This window comes from Mustela erminea, chromosome 17 (genome assembly GCF_009829155.1).
Source record: "Mustela erminea isolate mMusErm1 chromosome 17, mMusErm1.Pri, whole genome shotgun sequence".
Taxonomy (NCBI): Eukaryota; Metazoa; Chordata; class Mammalia; order Carnivora; family Mustelidae; genus Mustela; species Mustela erminea.
In genome coordinates, this window is record NC_045630.1 from 12,136,682 (window position 1) to 12,153,935 (window position 17,254).

Consider the following 17,254-nt stretch of genomic DNA (forward strand, 5'->3'; position numbering starts at 1 on the left):
TAATAAAATCATGAATGAAAGAGGAGAGATCACAACCAACACCAAAGAAATACAAACAATTATAGAACATATTAAAAGAACAACTGTACGCCAGCAAATCCAACAATCTGGAAGAAATAGTTGCATTCCTGGAGACATACAAAAAACTAAATCTGAACCAGGAAGAAAGAGAAAATCTGAACAGACCTTACCGAACAGTAAGAAGATTGAAGCAGTCATCAAAAATCTCCCAACAAACAAGAGCCCAAGGCCAGATGGCTTCCCAGGGGAATTCTACCAAACATTTAAAGAAGAATTCATACCTATTCACCTGAAACTGTTCCAAAAAATAGAAATGGAAATGAAGGACTTTGGCTCATAAAACTCATTTTATGAGTCCAGCATTATCTTGATCCCAAAGCCAGACAAAGACCCCATCAAAAAGGAGAATTACGGACCAATATCATTGATGAACATGGATATAAAAGTTCTCACCAAAATACTAGCCAATAGGATCCAAAAGTACATTAAAAGGATTATTCACCACGACCAAGTGGGATTTATTCCTGGGCTATAAGGATGGTTCAACATCCACATATCAATCAATGTGATACAATAAATTAATAAAAGAATGAATGGGCACCATATGATACTCTCAATAGATGCTGAAAAAACATTTGACAAAGTACAGCATCCTTTCTTGATCAAAACTCTTCAAAGTGTAGGGATAGAGGGTACATACCTCAATATCATCAAAGTCATCTATGAAAAGCCCACAGCGAATATCATTATCAATGGGGAAAAACTGAGAGCTTTTAGCCTAAGGTCAGGAACATGGCAGGGATGCCCACTATCACCACAGCTATTTAACACAGTACTAGAAGTCCTGACCTTGGCAATCAGACAAAAAAAAGAAATAAAAGGCCTCTGAGTTGGCAAAGAAGTCAAACTCTCACTCTTTGCAGATGATATGATACTTTATATGGAAAACCCAGAAAACTCCACTCCAAAACTGCTAGGAGTCATTCAGGAATTCAGGAAAGTGTCAGTATATAAAATCAATGTTCAGAAATCCATTGCATTTCTATACACCAACAGCAAGACAGAAGAAAGAGAAATTAAGGAGTTGATCCAATTTACAGTTGCACCCCAAACCATAAGATACCTAGGAATAAACCTAACCAAAGAGGCAGAGAATCTGTACTCAGAAAACTATAAAGTACTCATGAAAGAAATTGAGGAAGACACAAAGAAATGGAAAAATGTTCCATGCTCATGGATTGGAAGAACAAATCTTGTGAAAATGTCTATGCTACCCAAAGCAATCTACACATTTAATGCAATCCCTATCAAAATACCATCCATTTTTTCCAAAGAAATGGAATAAATAAATCCTAAATAAATAATAGATAAATAAATAAATAAATCCTAAAATTTAGATGGAACCAGAAAAGACCCCAAATAGTCAGAGGAATGTTGAAAAAGAAAGCCAAAGTTGGTAGCATCACAATTCCAGACTTCAAGCTCTATTACAAAGATTTAATCATCAAGACAGTATGGTACTTCCACAAAAAAGACACATAGATCAATGAAACAGAATAGAGATCCCAGAAATAGACCCTCAACTCTATGGTCAACTAATCTTGGACAAAGCAAGAAAGAATGTCCAATGGGAAAAAGACAGTCTCTTCAACACATTGTGTTGGGAAAATTGGACAGCCACATGCAGAAAAGTGAAACTGGACCGTTTCCTTACACCGCACACAAAGATAGACTGAAAATGAATGAAAGACCTCAATGTGAGACAGGAATCCATCAAAATTCTTGAGCGAACACAGGCAGCAACTTCTTGGACCTCAGCCATAGCAACTTCTTCCTAGAAACATTGCCAAGGCAAAGGAAGCAAGGACAAAAATGAACTATTGCGACTCCATCAAGATCAAAAGCTTTTGCACAGCAAAGGAAGCAGTCAACAAAACCAAAAGACAACTGACAGAATGGGAGAAGATATTTGCAAATGACCTATCAGATGAAGGGCTAGTATCCAAAATATATAAAGAACTTATCAAACTCGACATCCAAAGAACAAATAATCCAATCAAGAAGTGGACAGAAGACATGAGCAGACATTTCTGAAAGAAGACATCCAGATGGCCAACAGACCCATGAAAAAGTGCTTACCATCACTTGGGATCAGGGAAATACAAATCAAAACTACAATGAAAGACCACCTCACACCAGTCAGAATGGCTAAAATTAACAAGTCAGGGAATGACAGATGTTGGCGAGTATGTGGAGAAAGGGGAACCCTCCTGCACTGTTGATGGGAAACCAAGCTGGTGCAACCACTCTGGAAAACAGCATGGAGGTTCCTCAAAAAGTTGAAAATAGAGCTACCCTATGACCCAGCAATTGCACTACTGGGTATTTACCCTAAAGATACAAATGTAGTGATCCGAAGGGGCACGTGCAAGGGAATGTATATATGTTTATAGCAGCAATGTCCACAATAGCCAAACTATGGAAAGGACCTAGATGTCCATCAACAGAAGAATGAATAAAGATATGGTATATATACACGATGGAATACTGTGTAGCCATCAAAAGAAATGAAATCTTGCCATTTGCAATGACATAGATGGAGCTAGAAGGTATTATGCTGAGCGAAATAAGTCAATCAGAGAAAGACAATTATCATATGGTCTCTCTGATATGAAGAATTAGAGAGGCAGGGCAGGGGTTTGTGAGGGGTAGGAAGGAAAAATGAAACAACATGGGATCAAGAGGAAGACAAACCATAAGAGACTCCTAACCTCACAAAACAAACTGTAGGTTGCTGGGTGGTTGGGGGAGTAGGGATAGGGTGGTTGAGTTATGGGTATTGGGGAAGGTATGGGCTATGATGAGTGCTGTGAAATGTGTAAGCTTGATGATTCACAGACCTGTACCCCTGGGGCAAATAATACATTATATGTTAATAAACATAATTTTTGAAAAAGATTTTATAAAATTGAAAAAAAAATAATGATAAAGGTGCCAAGTCATCAAGAGGATCCCGTGAGAACTTCAAGAATAGGCAAAGCCACCATTAAAATCAATGATTTCAATACCCATGTCTCAAAAGTTAATAGAATGTGAAAACCAAAAATGAGTAAGAAGATAGAAGACTTGAACAACACTACCTATCACCTTTACCTCCAAATGGAATTCATAGATCATTCCACCCAACAACAGATACACATGAAATTTGTCCAAGATAGACCATATTCTGTGCCATAAGCAAATTTTAATAAGTAGAAAAGGATTAAAATCTTCTAGAGTTATGTCCTTTGAATACAATGGAATTAGAAATCGGTTAACAGAAATATCAGATTGTGCCAATCAAGCCCATGATCTTACTTCATGGTTCCTAAAACTAAATAATAAACTTAAAAAACATTTTTCATGCCTTACAGTGACTATGCAGAGTTAACATGTTAAAATGCTTTTTCCAAGCATTGATGGGAATCGCATGTGTGAACCTTAATAAAGAGGTTGTCAAAATGGACAAAACCCACATTTAGCTAAGCATCCAGTGAAGACAGCAGGCCTAATTTTAAAACAATAAAAATCAAATTTCTCTAACAAAAAAGGCTGATGATCACACTAACCATGAACAGAGAATACTGTTCATACTGACTGAGGGTTCCTCTGGAACAAATACAGACTATTTGGAGATGTATATCCCTCCAAAACCTGCATACAAATTAATAGCAGCCTTATTCATAATTGCCAATTAATTCAAATTCATAATTAGAACAAACAACCAAGATGTCCTTCATCCCGTGAATGGACAAATAAACCATGGTACTTCCAGACAATGGATATTCCTTTAGAAAATGAGTCTTTTTTTTTTTTTTAAAATTACACCTGTCCTGGGTAAAGCTCCTGCCTCCAGCACTCCTTCCTCTCTTTGTGGGGTGGTCACCCCACTGACAGGCAGAGCTGGATTAAACATTATTTGATGAGAGCAAAGGGACCACCTATCTCTGGGTCAAGAATTTAAATACGGAAAACCCACAGATAATCATTCATTTATTGCAAAAATGCAGGACACACTTAGTGAGCAAGTAAGCATTCTACGTGCTCAGAACTCGGAGGTTTTGCTGCTCTATCATACTTTCCGTATGTGGTTCCGTTACAGACAAAGACTTTCCACTGTGACTTATAGTGGAAGTTAAAGGTGCCATCTAAGTCCCAAGTAGAATATTTTTGCTTTCTGTGTGATCTTCCTGATCTCTAGGTGATGGAAGCTATGACCTTTTACTGTGCTCTCCCTGCCTATAATTGCTCAGTCCTTGTCACGGAAGGGCAGCATGCTCATACATCCATCTACTTTTCCAGTAGGTGGCGCCCTCCCCGCTCCATCCGCACAATCTTTCCATTAACAGCCTGCCTGCAAACTCTTACCCAATTAATTTCCCTGGCAAATGAAACAGCTGAAAGCCATGTCTTTTTGAAGTTTGGGGGTAACCTTAGGGTGTCTGTAAGAGAGAGATAAAAAGTTGACCCCTTTTCTTTTGTGTCAAAATTTAGTGTATACTCTAATCCTGCCCTTATTTTTATACATGAATTTAGTATGAAGACAGGATTCTGTTCATAACATCGCAAATATTTTCGGAACACTAAAATTGCTAAAATTTGTCTCCTTCTTAAAGTTGTTTTATTTGAATTTACACCAACCGTTTCTCTGAGGGGCATGGTGGTGTAATGGCTGATAGTGCTAGAATTAGACTTCCCAGAGTGAAAAATCCCATCTTTCCCAAACTAAGAATTTTGAAATTTGGGGCAAATTGTTCAAGAGACAATTTTTCTCATCTATAAAATAGGGCTGATGATTAAATGTAATCCATTTGAATCCACATGAATCCACATGAATCCACATGAATAAATGGATTAATATGAATAAAGCACTGAGCACAGTACCTGGCATATAATAAGATAATATAAATAACATTAATAATAACAATAAATGTTAGCTATCATCAGCAAATATTTAATATTGGTTTTACATGTACATTTACATCCTGTCCTTTGCACCCAACTTCAAGATCCTCAAGGGAGGGTATCATATCTCTTGCATCAGACTGGCTTATTCCCAGACTGTCTTCTCTGTTCTCCCAGACACCTTGCCCAGGGTTCTGCAATTGACATGAAGAGCTGGGAACATGTCCTTTCGTTCCAACTAATAGCTGTCAAAATTCCTCTACCTCCTGACTTAGATTCCTAGCCCTGAAGTCCTACAGCCTCCACTTTCCACAATTAAAGATTCACTATCTGTCCCAGAATCTGATTTCATTATATTTAAAACTCTGATATGATTCTTGGGATAGTTTGCTTTATTCAGTTTATGGAGAGGAAGAGCGGGGAGAAACCATTGAATCACAGTCAGTGACAGTACCGGGAGCCCAGAGCATGTCTGTTTCCTGCCTGGCTCCTATGTGTATCTGGGTTGTGCATTTCACTAATTCTGCCCTTTCACTGATGAGTAATTACAGCTTAGGGTGGTCAAATTAGGCCCAAGTTTGCCTAACTGAAAGTGAGGAAGCTAGGACTGGAGCTCTGGTCTATTTCCTTCCAAAGTCCATGCTCTTCATGCTCCATCAACCCTAACAGAGGAGATTTATATATTTTTTAAAAATATTTTATTTAGGGGCGTCTGGGTGGCTCAGTGGATTAAGGCCTCTGCTTTCCGCTGGGGTCATGATCCCAGGGTCCTGAGATCGAGCCCAGCATCGGGCTTTCTGCTCAGCAGGGACCTGCTTTCTCTCTCTGCCTGCCTCTCTGCCTACTTGTGATCTCTGTCAAATAAATAAATATAATCTTTTTTAAAATTTTTATTTATTTATTTATTTGTCAGAGAGAGAGAGAGAGTGAGCACAAGCAGCAGAGGGAGAAGCAGGGTCCCCGCTAAGCAAGGAACCCGATGTGGAGTTCCTGGGACTCCATCCCAGGGCCCTGGGATCATGACCTGAGCCAAGGCAGATGCTTAACAGAGCCCCCCAGGCGTCCCCACAGAGGAGGTTTATACAGACTACAAATATCATTCAGAGCAGAGGCTCATGGAGAGAGGTATCGTAAGAAGTCCCGCGTTTAGGAGTCTGGTAGCTAGAGCCCTTGCCGAGGGTCCAGCTGCCCGCATACCACTTCAGGTCCCTTCTTTGGACCTCAATAACTCATACGTAAAATGAGGAGGACCAGGCCTCCTTTGCAAGGTTATTTAGAAGATCCGAAGAGATGTTTGGGAACCCCTTGGTCCTCGACCTCTCTAAGGGATTGCTAGCCCAGCAGCAAGGAAGAGGGCTGGCAAATTTGAGCTACTGCTAAAGGAAGATCAAGAGGGACTAACTGGAACCAGACCTGAGAACTTGAACTATTGGAGTCAAAGCATGAAGAAGAGTTGGCTGAGCTTGGTCGTCCCAGGTTGAAGGGTAAGATGTGCACGGTTCGAAGGCACTAGAGGACAATCTGAAATGCTTTTTATTTGTAAGTATTTGGAATTCTAGCGCGGGTTGGTTGGATTTCTCAGTGCTCGGCGTTCTACCCAGCACCTTCCTGCGCCTCCGCCCTTCCCCCCGGCCTGCGCCCCTCGCCCTGACAGCGCGCGGGCCCCGCCCCAGGCCCCTCCCGTCCCGGGTCCCGGGCCCGCCCTCCTCCTTCCCCCGGCCGGGCTCGGCGCGCAGGGCTCCGGGGCTGAGAGCCTCGCCCCCGCCTCGCAGCCGGCCGCTGCCCAGGATAGCCGCGCGCCTGCGGACCCGCGCCCGCGGACTCCCCGCGCGGAGCCACACGTGAGTCCCGGCAGGTCGCCGCCCCGGCGGTGGCAGCGGCGACCAGCCCCGCGGCTGTAGGGCTGGAGTGAGGGGCCGAGGAGCGCCTGTCAGCTCGTCCGGTTTGCTTTGAAACCGAAAGCGGCGCGGCGGCACGAGCCCCGCACCCTTCTCCCCGCGCCCGACGCCGGGCTGCTGGGGCCCCGGGCCCGGACACCCGCCCCTCCCGCCCCGCTCGCGTTCAGCGAGTCCCGCCACCCGCGCCTAGACTCGCGCGGGGAGGGCGCGGGGGGTGGGCGGTGGGCGCGAGGCGGACGGGCCCGGGCAGCCCGCGGGGCAGGTGGAGGCCGCCGCCGCGGGCGAGGGGGTGCGGAGGCGGGTGTGGGAGACAGCTGGGCTCGGCGGCTCGGAGCGGGTTTTCTAAGCAGGGGAAGGCTGTGTGGTGTGGACGCAACTGGGGGCCCCGAGCGGGGGAGCTGCTCCAGAGCGCGCCTAGGTATTGGAGGGACCGGGTTCAGGTTGGGGGACGCAGGGCGGGTTTCAGGTGAGCCGGGGGCGCACGCTCTGCAAATCCCGGGCGCCCCCTGCGTGCCCTTGGGCACCCCCTCCACCTCTGCAGGGCTTCTCCGAGCGGAGCCCTCCGGAATGGAACCGGAATAGGAGAATGAATGGAAACCTCCGCCAACTGTTCGGTTGGGCGTGCTCAGTTAGAAACACAGCACAGCACGAGACGAACCCGACGCTGCACACGCAGACCCTCAGCTGAGCTCGGAGGGGTCTTGGAGGAAACCAAGGTTCGGGGAGGTGAAGTGCGTGGCCAGGGACACCCAGAGAATTGGTGGAGTCTGGGTTTTCCAGACCAGATTGCCTCCCCCTTGGTCCTGCCCTGCGGGGTTTTGGCAATTGTGAGACTTTTCAGTGAATCCTGGGGCCACAGTCTTGTGGTTCACCCTGCTGCTCCGCTCTGCCGCTGCCTCCTTTCTCGGCGGGTTCTGCCCCCTCCTGCAGAGTTTCCATATTTGGCTATTTCAGATTTACTTTCTCCTAACTCAAGTTATCTGGCTGGGGCTGCAGGGCGGCTCCGGGCGAGCGCTGATGTAGGTGGAGGGAGGCGTGGCTCCCCGCCCCGGCCGGGCCTGCAGCCCCACCCTTTTCAGCCCCGAGCTCTGACCCGTCTTCTGTGAGCACAGGGACCTCGTAACCAATTTTTTTTTTTTTAAAGATTTTATTTATCCATTGGACAGACAGTAGTAGTAGACATAAGTAGGCAGAGAGGCAGGCAGAGAGAGAGGAAGGGAAGCAGGCTCCCCCGCTGAGCAGAGTGCCCGACGCGGGGCTCGATCCCAAGACTCTGGGATCATGACCTGAGCCGAAGGCAGAGGCTTTAACCCACTGAGCCACCTAGGCGCCCCTCTCGTAACCAATTTAATTCAGGAAATATTTATTGGGCACAGGTGCTGTGTGGCTGGGGCCCGTGGAATACGGTTTCTTCCTCCAGGGGCGTTTGCATTTGAAAAGGGCCCTGGAAGACAAAATGCAAACACAGTGACGAGTAGAACATGCTTGTCAGTGCCTGTGAGGGAGTTTTAGGCCGGGAAAGGCCAGGTCGGACCTCCCAGATCCGGAGTGCTGCGGGGGCCGCTGTGCCCTTCTCACTTGGCGGATGGGAGGGTGTTAGCTCTGTGGCTGGTTTGGGTGAAAACCACAGCTGAACTCTCTCATCCCGCAGTTCTCCAGTTTGCACAAGACAGACAGACATTGCCGCGGGAAAGATGGATGTGAGATGCAAGCAGAAAGTAGCCAGCCCCTGTAGACTCTTGCTTGGTTTTATTGTTGTTTTGTTTTGAACTCTGCAGAGTGGATTGGCCCTCGTCCTGGAACCTCTGTCCTCTGGTCCTAGACAGAAGCAGAAGAAAGTCTCCTATCTGAGCCAGCCTCTGGATGTCCTGCTGGGGGGAGCGGTGATGGAAGAGGTGATTTTCTCAAGTCCTCTGGGCTGCGGGCTGAGGCAAGGGGAGTAGGATGGACAGCGTGTCCATCTGTCAGCAAGCCATCCCCTGAGTTCCCACTGGCCATGGGTGGCAGGGCAGTGGGAAGAAGAGGGAAAGGAGAGGAGGCCCCATCCACTGAAAGTACCAAGTGCAGTAAGTGGGCTATTTCAGTGGGGGTGGGGGCGTGATGTGCAGCGCGAGGGAGCTGGGTGCCTCTGAGTCAGTCCTGTTAGGCTAGCCGTGGGAAAGGCTCGTCGGCGTTTAGACAAGCAGCCCTTCTGTGATTATCTCAGCTTCACTGCGGAGGACTCTGAAGAAAAGTAAGTCCCTGTTTATGAAACTCTTTGCTTTTTAAAGCGTTTTCTCATCACTGTTCTCATTTGTCCTCCATGGTATCCTAGTGAGTCAGGTCAAAGCAGGATTATTGTCTACATCTCCCAGATGGTGAGGATAAAGCATGGTGTGTAGTAGACCTTGAGGCTCCCCGGCTGGGCCTGGTGTCTGGCTCCAGGCCCCCGCCCCGGTTTCTCAGAGAGCGAAACCTGCCTGCCTCCTCCTTGGCCAGACTTTGATCATGCACGTCTGGTCTGTTCCCACCGACGTGGAGCAGGTTCTGGAGACTCTTCCCTGGCCAGCGTGTGAACAGACGGCCGCTCTGCCCAGCTGAGTGAACTGGGGGCAAGACCTGTGTCTCTTCTTGTTTGTATTCTGGAGTCTGGTGTACAAGAGACCTAAACAGATGTCTGTGTCCAGTGCATCTGAGATGTGTCTCCCTTGGGCTCGGGGCTGGTAGGGGCTGATAGCTGGGGAGCAGGTGCTGGGTGGGGCCCTAGAGAAGATGAGCTGCCTGCGGCAATCGCTTAGATCCCAGAAATCTAAAGAGCCCTGGGCAATTTGAAAATAGCCTCTCTTACCTGGTTAACCTCTCCCTGCTTCCCTGAGAGAAGGGAGAGGCCGGGGCTGTTCCTTCCACTTACACTTAACTGGCTTCAAGCTGGGGCTCCGAAGGGACCGGAACGATCTCACAGAATGTAGGCACCAGCCAGGACCCAGCCCAAGTCCTTGAACTCTAAGTCCTGTGCTCTTTGGTTGTTTCAGCTAGAGGAAGTCAGGGTTCCGGATGGGAGGAGCGGGAGGGAACCTGAAAGGCATTCATCAAAGGCGACCTGATGCCTTCGTCCCTGTACTGCGGTCTTTAAGAGCTAATAGACCAAGGGAAGGGGAAGCAGTGGCAGACGCTGTCTCTTAAGAGCTTTTTCTGCCCAGATGGTGGCTTTTACTGAGGGCTCCTGGGGCAGGACTCATCATCGCAGCCAAGCTGTGTGGGTGTCTGCGTGCGTGTGTTGGGGGAGAGAACATGACCCAGGGGCAGAAGTGATCCCCAGGGTGGGAGGCTTCCTGCCCTGGCTGAGGCCAGGGTTAGGCCCCATGGAGTTTGTTGCTTTGCCCCGAGGAAAGCTTTATTTGGAGGGTCAGACAGCCGTGGATCCATGTGGCCCCCGGCAGGCCCTGTCTTGTGAGGAAGTGGACTCGAGGACCAGAGAGGAAATAAAAGTGAAAATACTCACTAGTCCCGACAGAACAATTCAAAATCCATTTGCAGGGACAGTGATGAGTGTGCCCGTTGTTATCAGGAGCAGGTGGGGGGTGCGTGCCAGGATAGGGCAGTAGCGAGAGGGAGGCTATCGGTGTGTCCCTGCAGGGTCTGTGGGGGGCGCCCCTCCCAGGGGGTGTGAGCAGGGAAGGGGACCCGTCTCACTTTCAGCAGTTCCCCACGCCTCATGGCTGGACCCGCGCTTCACAGCTTCTCTGCTCGCCAGTTCAGAACATCCCTGGGATTTCCCCCATGGCCTGTTTTCTCTCAGGGAAAAGGTACTCTCCTGACCCACGGGAGAACACCTTCTCCACCTACACCGCCGGTTCACCCCTCTCCTCCCTCTGCCAGGTTCCCTCCCTTGTTCCCTGACCACTCACTCCTTCCTCTGCCCCACTAGCTTAGCCTCTGTTAAACAGGAAAACCCCGTGTTTATGCACCCCTTGTTCTCTCCCTTTCACGGAGAAGCTTCTGGAATGGGCAGCCAGTCTTTGCACTTAGGCTGTATTCCTCCCTCAGCGCCGAGCACCTGCCCTGCCGCTCAGATTGCCCGAAGGGTTCTGGGGCTGGTAATCCTCAGTTGCCAGCCTGCTCTGCAGCTGTTGCCCATCTCCTCGGAGGGGCCCCCCGTCCCCACCAATGCCTCCGCCTTCACCCTGAGCTTCTCATCTTCCTTCAGCCCTGCAGATGCCGGTATGAGGCTCTGGCTGTGCCCTCCGGCTGAGCCTCTATCCCCTGCGCTCTTCTCCCTAGAGCCCTCCTGGCCTCCCAAGGCTTAAACCAACACCCTTAAGGAAAGCTTTCTGTCTCTCCCCCAGCTCTTTTCCTGGCGGCTTGATTTGTGACACACAAAATCTTCACCATGATGTTTCGGGGGGCCCTCTCCCACCTGCTGTGTAGTGGAAATAGTGTGGACTTTCAAAAGCTGGGAGCTCTGAGTTCAAATCTGCATTTATGGCTTGCTGGTTGTAGTTGTGTGATCTGGGCAAGTTGGCCAACTTCCAGGAGCCTCTGTGTTTCCACAGAGAGACTGTAGGGTCACTCACTTGAGGCTGGTGAAAGGATTCAATGAGCCAGTATGTACACAGAGCCTGGTGTCTGGTTGGGTGCTCAGTAAGGCTGGTTTTCTTCTTCCGTGTGTGGGAGCGCAGTAGGGAGTTGTGGGGTCTCTGGGGAGGTGCACAATGTGTGTCTAGCCTAAAGGTATTCAAATTTAAGTTAAAAACAGACAAACAAAAGAACTGCCAAGTGCCAGGGCAGACCATCATTTAAAGTAGCCTGGTGCTGTCACTTTGCAAGCTCTACACCTGGCAGACCTCAGTCTCCAGGGGCAGGTGAGCTGGGACGGGGCAGGGCACCGTGGGGAGAAGCCGGGACAAGCCCTTGGCAGGCAGAGGGCAGAGAGGAGGGCAGATAATGGAGACCCGGCCCCAGGGAGTAGGTTTCAGGGGCAGGATTCCAGTCTTTAGACTAATCTGTGGGCAGAGCAGCTGTCACCTCTGAGGGAAAATAGTGCTGGGTAGGGAGGTGAATCAGGGACCCCGCAGACGACATAGAATGGATTTGGAAAGCAAAAATAGAGCCACTGGCTTGATTACCAGGAGTAGAGCTGTTCCTTCAGTGGGGTCCAGCTATTCAATCAGAGCGGAGTGTGGAGTGAAGTTGATGGGTGCTGGCTGTCAGTCCGAGCCCGTCGCAACCCCCCAACTGGGAGGGGGTTGGAACAGTCAATCTGTGTGCTGAGCCTTCCTTTAGAGGAACCCTTGGAGCCAAGGTAAAGCCAAATACTCATGAAAGTGCCACTTCTGCCTTCCTGACTTGAAGATTCTGAGGAAGAGGCCGGACAGACACCTGTGATGCGCCCTGGGAGAACTCACCATGCTTCCCTGGGTTCCAGGCAAATAAGTTAACAAAGAGGGAAGACTTCCGTGTTACAGAAAGTCGCAGAATCGGAGTGATTCAACAACGGGGTGGGGTTACGCCAGGAAGCCCTCCGAAGGCAAGAGGAGAAGTGGGCAGGAAGGGTCGGAGGGGGTGTTGGACTGTGGGCAAAGGCATTCCAAATGGGAAATAAAGGAAGGAGGGAACAGTTGCCCTTCGTGGATGGGAAATAGAGTATTCTGGAGCAGACCGACTTCCTCATATTGAGGTTTTATTTGAAAAGCCGTTAATTTGGGATGTTGCTTCAACGGCTCAGTGGCACTTCTGGAGATCTTTTAGAGAATGTCTGACCCCGTGGATATTAGCTGTGGACAGCCAGATGCTAAATTCTTTCGATCCTTCCTTGACAGTAATTCCAGATGTGTGACTTCAAGCATTGACTTCCCTGATGCTGATCCTTCCAACAAGCATGACTTCTCTAGGGCCCGTGTCTTCTGCCGCGCAGCCGAAATGCTTGGTCCTCTCAACGGCCGTTCTGCTTGGCTTTGTTAAAGGGCTATCGAGTCTTTTCGATCTGATGTATCTGTTCCTCTCTTCACATCCTTTCTTCTGCCTAGGGTGCCTCCTGTTTTAGTCTACTAATTCCTGCCCTTCACCCTTTTCAAAGAAAACGCAAATACATCTCTTGTTGGGAATGCTTCCCCAAGACCACACCCAGGCTCTGCCATATTCTCTGAGGACTCCCAGGAGTCAGCATAGGGTCATACAGCTACGCTTCGTTACAGTGGAAGGATGTAAAGCAAAACTGGCAAAGGAAAAAGGCGCAGGGGGAGAAGTCCGGAGGAAGCCAGGCGCAAGCTCCTAGAGTCCCTCCCACCAGCGACATCATACAGGATCCTGTAGACTTGTGACCATGCGTCAGATGTTGTCTGCCAGAGAGGCTCATCAGACGCCCAGTGCCCAGGGTTTTTACTGAGGTCTGGTCATGTAGGCATCCCCTGCCTAACTTATACCAAAATTCCAGACTTCCAGAAGAAAAACAGGTGGTCCGCCACAACCACATTGTTTGTGAAAACAGTTTGGGCACCGTGCACCACCCGAATCAGTTAGGAGAACCTGCCACAAATCTGCCCTCCAAGGTGTTAACCAAGGGCCATCCTTAGAAGCAGAACTTTCTCCGGACGGCAGTCTCAAGCCTGCTATGTTACCTCTTTTCTGCATGGCTTCCCTGCACGATTCCACGCATCCGTGCCTGGCTGCGGAGAAAATCTCTCTAGATACAAGCTAAGAGACTTAGGACCGGTCCAGCATGGCCACCTACTACTAGTGAGCCTTTGAACCCATTTTTTCCTCTCATTCGGAAGAGGGGAATTATAATTCTTCTTTGTAGGCCTCAAGGGTGACTGTGAGGACCAAAGAGATGACATAGTGGATACTCCTCTTGTCCCTCTTAGTTGAGCTCCCACCGTATGTCAGCCGCCGGGTGAGCCTATGGGAGCACAGAGCGAAGCGTGGTGTCATGGCTTTGAGAGGAGACCAGCCCGAGATTAAGCCAGCACTTACCACCCATGTTACCTTGCACCCGTTTCTATAATCCTAATTGGTAGAATAATAAGTGAATAAATAATAAATAATAGGTGAATAAATAGTGAATAATAAGTCTAGTGCCCATACCTCACTGGGTTGCTGTGCAAAGTGGGAACAACCCACATAAGCTTCTCGCACTTTGTAGGCACCCAAAGTGGCAGGTCTCCATTCACCCAGATATCTGAGTGCTTGCTCTGGGCCGGCACCTTAACAACCCCTGACCCCAGCCCTGCCTTCCGTTTGCTGGTGCGGATTAGTATTGAAGGAAGAGGAGGGACCTAACCTGGCTGAGGAGGCAAGTGAAGTCCTCCCTGAGTCTGAGATGCTTAAGCTGGGCCTCAGGGGGGGTTCGCTGTGTGAGCGGGAGATGAGGGGAGACCAAAGCTTGCGCAGAGGGAGGGCAGCCTGCAGGGTGAAGGCTGTGCGGGGGGGGGGGGGGGCAGGTTTGCCTCTTGTGTGAAGAATGGCAAGGAGGAGGCCAGGGAGGGTGGAGAGTGCCGGGTGGGCAGGAAGGGGCTCTCAGGGGACACTGGGGGTGTGGGCAGGACCGCTGCCGCATGTGTCAGGGCTTGGGGACATGCAGAGGATTGGGAGGCGCTGAAAAGATTGTGCAAGTCATGCACTTGGTGTTCTCAGAAGCTCAGTTAGGCTCGGTGTGAAGAATGCTCTGGAGGAGCGCGTGGGTGAGGCAGACCAGTTGTAGGAGGCTGTGTGGTGGGCGCAGTCAGTGGGGGCGCCGGCTTGAATCAGGGTGTTGGTCGCGCAGGGTGGGGTGGAGAGAAGGAGGTGGCATGTACCCACGTACCCGTCAGGTACACTCAGGGGGCGTCCGTGATTGACAGGATGGGGGCCGGGGCGGGGAGGGGGAAGACATTGACCGGGTGATGCCAGTCGTCTGGCGACAGCAGGAAGATGGAGAGGGGGTCTTCACAACGAGGCAGCTCTGGAGAGAGAGCAAGTCAGGGGAGGGAATGCGTTGGTTTCGGAGCGCCTGCAAGATGGGCGGAAGCAGGCACAGGGTAGGCAGCCTGGACGTGAGTCTAGACGGCAGAGGAGGTCCAGGGTGGCAAGAGAGAGACGGTTGGGAGCTGTTAGTTCATACGTTATCTCTGGTGCTGGACGGTGTGGTTTCAGGGAAGCTAAAGGGAGAGTGTGTGTTGGGAGAAGGGTTTGGGGCATAACAATGTCAGATGTTGCTGAGAAGCCAGGTCAGATGAAGACTGAAAATGGACCATTGGCCTTAGTGACCCAGCTGTCACTGCTTTGCGTGGCTTGGTGAGGATGTGAGCCGGGCTGGGGTGGGCTGAGGATTGGAGAGAAGCGAGGCCAGTGGAGACGTCCCTCCACTGGGTGTGGGTGATGGTGAATGAAGAAGTTTGGCCTTGAGAGGAAGGAGAGAGCTCGAACTTTCGAGAAACATGAGAGTGAGGGTTTTTAGTGTTGCTTTGATCTCTGGAGAGACCTGTGTGAGAGCTGATGGAAGGAGCCGGCTGACAGGGAGAGGTTGGCGATGGAGAAGGCGGGGTGGGAGACAGTGGATGTCAAGTCTAGTCCCCCCGAGAAGGCAGGAGTTCAGGACAGGTGGAGAGGTTGGCCTAATTCAGAGGTTGCCTCTAATACACCCTGGGAGGGGGAGGGCAGAGCAGGGCACCCCTCCTTTCCCCATGCAGGGAGACGTGCAGGTCTGGTGGCAGGAAGTGGAGGTCGTTCTGGTCGGAAGACTTCTGTTTTTTTCTGTGCAGTAGGAAGTGAAGTTTCTGGGTTGCTGGGGGAGGGGTGAGCGGTGGGGGGCGTGGTCAAGGTTTGTGGAGAAGAGAAAGGTTTGAAATAGATACTGAAAAGAGGAGAATGAGCTGAAAAGGAAGAACTGGCCTCAAACTCTGTTACCTGTCAGCATGGTGAAGCTTCCCGAAAAAGACCCTGGCAGATATGATGTCGGCTCTCTAGCACCTCGTGAGGCTCTTGAATGAGGGCCCCATACGTGTTTATTGATGGAAAGGTTGGCCTGTCTACCTTTAAAAATCCTTTCCGGCATCTTCCCCACCTTGCCCCCGTGCCACCTCCCCAGGGGCTAGCTCCTATTACTAGGGGTGAGGAGTGAGGTTCAAACTCGGCTTTTCCAGCCCCATCTGGCGGAACCCTCCCCTCCTGACCCTGACTCCCCCTCCCCAAGTCAGCCAGCACCGGCCAGTGTTGCCATGTCTAACTGGAACTGGTGGGACATCAGGACTTAGAGTTGAGATGAGATGGTTCAGACACCAGAAAGCAGGGTGGGTGGGCCATGAAGCTTTCCGTAAGGCAGCCATTCAGTCTTTCCGTCCGTGTCTGTGGTGTACCTATCACTGCACCGTTCCAAGTGTCGGGGCCTCAGCAAACCAAAGAAGCCCCTCTGTCCCCGCGGGGTGTGTGTTCCGGCCGGGGAGGCTCGGCGGTAAAGAAGTGAACCCATACCACGCCTGATGGTGGTGAACGCTTTGGAGAAAAATCCCTCAGGGGAAGGGGGTGTGTAGTCAGGGAGGTGGTGTTTCCAGGTGGGGCGCTCTGCGAAGGCCTCCCTTGTGAGGCAGCATTTGAGCAGACAGCTGAAGTGTGGGGACAAGCCATTCCAGCCTCAAGGGGACAGACAGCAAGTCAGGGCTCTTGCAGCAGTCAAGAAGAAGCACGGCCAGCGTGGCTAGAAAGTGTGGACAGGAGGAGAGCGCTGGAAAATGAGGACAGGCCAGATCATGCAGGCCTCGAAGAATGCTGGCTTTACCCCTGAGAGCAGAGGGGTGGCACATCTGACTTCTGTTTTTCAACAGATGGTTTGGCTGCTGGTGTGTGACTGGGCTCCACAGGGAAGGGCAGAGGCAGGAGGCCAGCTGAGAGACCCGTGCTGCTTCCGGTGGGGAGATGAGGCCGGCTTGGAGCAGAGGGGTTGTGCCAAAAGTAGGGAGCAGCCGTTTGAGATGTTTAGGAGAAGAGCCGGGAGGAAGAAGAGCTCTGTTGTGGGGGGCAGGGTAGGAAGAGCCAAGGGTGATCCCAAAGTTTGGGTCCAAGCAGTAGGGTGATGGGTGGCGCCCTTTCCCTGGGGTGGAGGAAGGCTGGGGAGGAGCAGGTGGTGGGGGGTGCTTGGCTGTGTTACTACTGAGGGGTCTGGCGAGTGAACAGGGAGGAGTGGGCCAGGCGGCTGGGATAAGGAGAGGCCCAGATTGCAGACAGAAAGCGGGGTGCTGTCGGCCTCAGATGCCATCCAAGGCGGGAGCCAAGATGAGCTCAGCTGGAGAAGGAATATGGAGAGAAGAGCACCAGCCTGGGTCCTCGGAGCCGTGGGGAAATGAAGAGCAGCCAGTGGGGGGGAGGGGAATGGTCTAGAGGCTGGCCCAGCGGTCCAGCTCTGCGCGTCTCACATGACGACCTGCTGTAGACTGTACCCA

At 50.5% G+C, this 17,254-nt stretch overlaps 1 protein-coding gene and 1 long non-coding RNA gene across 6 annotated transcripts in view; one reads left to right on the top strand and one right to left on the bottom strand.

The window, feature by feature from the left end:
* The first annotated feature begins 6,656 nt into the window (after positions 1-6,656).
* Positions 6,657-17,254, top strand: part of TRAF5 (TNF receptor associated factor 5) — a 44,697-nt gene continuing 34,099 nt past the window's right edge. For 2 of the 5 annotated variants that reach the window (XM_032317296.1, XM_032317299.1), the window contains exon 1: positions 7,196-7,579. The gene's annotated coding sequence lies outside the window, so the exon portion shown is untranslated. Of the gene's footprint in view, positions 6,807-7,195; positions 7,580-8,304; positions 9,097-17,254 lie in introns of those variants that run through there. The other 3 variants (XM_032317297.1, XM_032317300.1, XM_032317298.1) reach the window with 3 other exon arrangements.
* On the bottom strand, positions 8,198-9,892 carry LOC116575791. The gene is made up of 2 exons (XR_004279954.1): positions 9,691-9,892; positions 8,198-8,307 (listed from the first exon to the last, which is right to left on the bottom strand). It is a non-coding gene; the product is annotated as an uncharacterized LOC116575791 (long non-coding RNA).